Genomic DNA, 5,924 nt, shown 5'->3' on the forward strand with positions numbered 1-5,924 from the left:
TTTCAGCGAAAGAATCTTCCATCAGCCAAAACTGAAGGTATATTTTCATAGATTTGATGGACAAAGACCAAGGTCATGGATAAGAAAGTGCAACAAAAAAAAATATCAAATCCATCCCATGGATGATGAGCAGAAGGTAAACCTAGTTTCTCTTTATCTAAATGGTAAGGATGATGTGTGGCTTCCAGATTATCAGGTGTGTAAACAAGTACTCCCTCTGTCCCTATTATAAAGGCGGAGTTTGTAAATTTTGTAGTCTTATTAGATAGGACGAGTTCTATTTTCAAGGAAATTTTTTTTTCTCAAATACCCTTATTTATGATGCATGGTTATTATATAATGTAGTTAAATGTGAGATGGAGATTTATAGATATATTAATATATAATATTTTTATTGGGATAAGTTGTGGGTTAATTTGGAAAGTAAGAGAAATTTATGAAGAAAATATTTTCTTATTCTTACAAAATATTGCTTCTCCGCCTACATAATGGGGACGGAGGGAGTAGTTGTATGGGAATATTTTCTTAAAGATATTTGTACTCATTTTCAGAGCTTGGTCTTGATGATATTGTGGGTGATTTTAATAAACTGAGTCAAATCGGCTCTGTTCTTGACTACCAAGAAATATTTGAAGAATTAAAGGCTCTTAAGCTAGTTAAGAATCGTCATCTCAGTGAAGAATACTTTACCTCTAGTTTCATTAATGGACTCAAGGAAGACTTAAGAATGCATGTAAAAATGTTCTCTCCAAAAACTCTAGACCATGCTATTTATTTGGGAAAAAAGCAATAAGCCTTGTTAGAAAGTATGACTAAGAGGAACAAAGGAGTTCATAAACCCTCACCAATGGATGTTCCTCCTCACTCTACTTCTAACAGGAATTTCACATCTCATAGCACCAGTCCAAGAGTTCAACTTAATCCAGTTTCATCAATTGCTACAAACCAAATTCTTCAACACCTCCTATTGAAAAACTCTCTTATGCTGAAATGAGGGCGAGAAGAGAAAATATACTTTGCTACAACTGTGATGATGTGTTCTTAGCTGGCCATAAATGTGTCAAACAACAACTATTCATGTTAGAAGCTGATGAAGATGAAGGAGCTACATCTGAAGCCACATCACCAGCTGGCACTATTCATTTGGACCAAGAAACAGAAGAAGAAGTGGAGATTTCGGTTCATGCTCTCTATGATAATGTTTATCACACCACAATTAAAATTCATGGCCTGGTTAAGAAACATGGGTTAAGCATCCTCATTGACAGTGGTTGTACACAGTTTCCTAGACCCAAATACTGCTAAATGATGTGGAGATACTATGGTTCCTGATTTAACATGCAAGTAGATGTAGCTGATGGTAACAAATTAAGCAGTGATGCTAAGTGCACTCAATTAGGAGATGTATGAGTTTCAGTTCGATATGAGATTATTGAAAGTGGTTGGATGTGATTGGATGAAAGAGGTCAGTCATGTTATTTTTGATTTCAAAAAACTCACAGTCAACCACGAATAAAACCAACATTGTACTACATGGTCAATCTGATTTAGAAAAACACTCTGTGATGTCTGACACTGAAGTCAAAAAATATCTTCAAAAGGAAAAACATGGATTAATAAGTTATTTATTTTTTATCCCTGCAAATCTTAAACCATATGAAACACTACTACCAATTTAAATCCCCTTAAAACTTTTTTTTCCATATTTCAAGAACCCACTTCCCTACCTCCTGCTATATTACATAATTACCACATTGCTCTCAATCCATCTTCTTTACCTCCTAACCAGAGACCATACATGATTCCTTATGTCCAAAAGGAAGTGGTGGAGAAGTTAGTTCAATAAATGCTACCAACTGGTGTTATCAAACAAAGTCACTTTCCCTTCTCTTCACCAATAGTACTTGGCAAGAACAAAGATGGTAGTTGAAGATTTTGTGTAGACTACAAAAAGCTCAATGATATCACCATCAAAGACAATTATCCAACTCATGTCGTAGAGGACCTATTTGATGAACTTATGGGGTCTAATTATTTTTTTTCAAAGATAGACTTGAGAGATGGATACCACCAAATACTAGTACATCCTCCAGACACTCAAAGTACAACTTTTAGAACTCATCAAGGGCACTACGAGTTCCTAGTTATACCATTTGCCCTAACTAATGCTACATCTTCTTTTCAGGATCATGTGTTTGCACTCTACTTAAAAGATTCATCTTAGTCTTCTTTGATGATTTGATATACACCCTTTGAAAAGACGAGGGTACCCAAATATACCTCAATCTAAAACTTTTCCACCTATAAGTCCTTTCTCGGAAAGTGATTGTCTATGTACTGAGTCGAGACAATACAACTAATCGGTCCACACTTTGTGTGATCGTCTATGGATACGAGATCGAGACAGTACAACAACGAAGTACATTTACTTGATAAAAGGTTCGGACTTAACCAAACACAATAGGATTACTTATCAAGTAAATAGGAATTAACGTTTGTGTAATTTACTTTAAATTATAATAACAACAATTATAATTACAGAAAATAAAAGTAAATGACACAGCAAGATTTTGTTAACGAGGAAACCGCAAATGCAGAAAAATCCTGGGACCTTGTCCAGAATTGAATACTCTCAGGATTAAGACGCTATACAAAATCAAACCAACTTCGTATAGTTGAGACCAAGAAACTAAACCTATAGTTCACCTAGTTCCGTCTATATTCCCACGCCTCGGACCTGTAATAAGTCACGTACTTGGAACAATTCCTTTGGTTCGTATTCCAAACAGTAAAGGAACAACAAATCTGTTTGGTATCAACTCTTTTCAACCAAGTGATGTGAGTTCGACAAAAGGCTCTTCTTTTTATATCAATAAACTCCTTTGTCAGGTTTTTAGATCTAACTTATTATCAACTACCAAAGTACTTGTTAAGATTTTGCATTCAATACTTTTAATCACAAAGAATTGTATTGATGCCGATATACACAACTAATCAATCTAATCTACCACAAGGATAAATCGATTATAGTTGAATCCTCTTTTACCGAAACAAGTATTGTGCACACCAAAGATTATGAACCCAAATCAGAAACCTTCAAAGTCTTCTTTGTCTTCAAATCTTCTTAGATCTTCAATAAACACCTGCACACAATCAACTTGAATCTCTTGTGATCAATCACGCACAAAACGGAGTCTGTCAACAATGGATTATCACAAGACGTCTTTAGATCTAAAAACTGTCTAAAGATCCCCGTCGAAACTTCGATCTAGTTTGAGTGAATCTTATATCAGAAGAGAAGATTCTCAAGCATAAACAAACTAGGTGCAATTAAAGTTCAACCACCGTTAGTCAATCAAATCAACCGAAAACAAAAGATAAACCGCAATTATCTAGTTTCCCACCAACGGTACTAATAGAGATTCTCAATCCCAAAAAAGTCTTTAAACTGAGCGGCCGTAAGAGATTTCGCGTAATTAGGTTACTCTCCTCTCCGAATAGGCGGCTTCACTAGTAGCAGCACAACTGAGATAGTTTTTGCTGTCTCTGAGGATTAGTTTACTCGAAATGCAAACTTTGATATCTATAGACCAAGGAAGTTTGGACACCAAGGAATTTCCAAAACCGAAAATATTCTCAAGATATGCAATATATTATAGATTTGGTTTCCATAATTCCTGGAAATGCTTTGTCCAAAATAATGACCGAATATCTCTTAGAAAATCTCCAACTAGCAAATGCACATTACTAATTTTCATTTTCCAAAAATAAAATTAAAAACCTTAAATAAAAGATTCTCACAATACTAACCTATACGAAGTTGACTCTAGTACATAATCAAGCGACTCTTAAATGAGTATTGGCTCACTAAAATATGACAACCAAACTTGACATATCAACGCTTGGTGGGTATAACCGAGCTATGCTCTAACAATCTCCACCTTTGTCAATTTTAGTGACAAAACTCTTACATCATATGGATAAACAAATTACAAGAATTCATTACACATACGCTTGATTACCGAATTCAACAACACAATAACCTGTATACATTCAATCCTTAAATGATGTTGTTGACATTATAATAACAAAGCTAATACTTCTCCTAAAGGTAAGATAGGTAGATTTTATCAATCTGCACGTCTTTGTTATTCCTTTGTAGTTCATATAACTACAAGTATCATATGATATGCTACTCCCCCTTAGTTTATGCTTTTACTCTTTCGTTAGATAAACGTCTAAGCACCAATGTCCTTTCCGTTAGTGATACCAATAAAACAATATAAATCAATACCAGTATCACTTGTTTAGTCCATATATTTCTCCCCCTTTTTGTCACAAAATGACAAAGAAACGAAAAATAAAGGACAAATCGAAAGGATCTTACAAATCTTAATAAACTTGCAACCTATAGAGTTAAGCACGAGGGTTCCACACACCATTTTTGATAACCAATATCAAAATAGAAACTACAAATTAATTTTATTTTGACATATTACCAAGAAAACAGTTTCCCGAAGCATTTTTCCCTAATAGTTTAGCAAACCAAAAATCGACTAACCACCTTAGTTCCTTTGCTAAACCGATTGTACAAATACAATCGCTTGTTCGATAAGACCAAAATAAAGATAAAACTATTTTTATCATCAGGTTCTAATTATCCATATAACTTAGACCTTTAAATTTTAAACAATACAAGTACTAGGTTAGTTAACTAGCATTTCTTGTTAAGGAATTCGATGAGACTTGAATAACCGAAACCTCCACTTTGATAAGTCTAAATCAGAATTAACTTACTTTCTCTTATCCGGAATCTAATTGGACTAAACAATTCATCCCGTAAACCTTTTCTTTCGTTAAGCCATAAACAATTCATACAAACCAAATAAATAAACTTGCATAATTATTCACCTCAACCGGAAGCAGTTGAAACAACATAGACATTAAAGCACCGCAATTGCACCGAAATTTTGTAAGCCTAAACAATTGATACCATACAATAAAGCAAGATAACAATAGTTTTTCTTAAACAGAACCAATTGAATCACACACACATCCATACACAAATAATGGAATAAAACATCAATTGTACCGAAATTTTGTTAAGCAAAAGCAATAAATATATGAAATAAAATCAGGCTTTTCTTAAACAGGAAAACAACTAACAAGATTGTTACCTCAAATTTCGCATCCACTTCTCCAATATGTTTGCATCTTCTTCCAGGGAGAATTGATATCGAAATATCATTATGTTGTCATTCTTATGCAAAACAAAAGAATAACAACAACCAACCTTTACCTGAGAAAGGTTAAAACCGGTTTTTAACTATTGCAAGCAAAAGTTGAAAACCCCGAAACACATATGTTTTTACGCTAAACAAAACTATTCAACATATTGTGACTTTTTCACATATTGTTTCTATCAGAACCCCTCATGATCCTTTGATAAAGCCTACCAACATGGGCTAGAACTTAATCCTGCTAAACCAAAAAGTCACCCAAACCATAAGGGTTCACAACATTATGAGATCGAATATCAAGGTAGTAAAACCGAAATCAAACATCCCATAAACATACATAGCAATAATCATAAATCATTCAAGCACAGACTATGTAAATCAAAAACTATCACAAGCAAAATTATAAATCAAATAATTTTATTCATAATAAGATAGTTTTATTCATAATAGACTTAATACAATCATTGAAAGAAATCAAAAATTGATGTTTATTTTTCAACAGATTTTTCAAAGATCATCTTCAATTTCCTCAAATTTTTCAGGATCATCATCAACAACGTCTCGACTGATATCTCGGATTCTGCACACAGTACCTTGATTATGTTCACAGGCTAAAGCATTAACCTTTCTATTAATATTCCGAGCATACTCCCTGTTACCGATTCCAAGTTTAATCAGTTTTCT

Source organism: Papaver somniferum, chromosome 6 (genome assembly GCF_003573695.1).
Source record: "Papaver somniferum cultivar HN1 chromosome 6, ASM357369v1, whole genome shotgun sequence".
Lineage (NCBI taxonomy): Eukaryota > Viridiplantae > Streptophyta > Magnoliopsida > Ranunculales > Papaveraceae > Papaver > Papaver somniferum.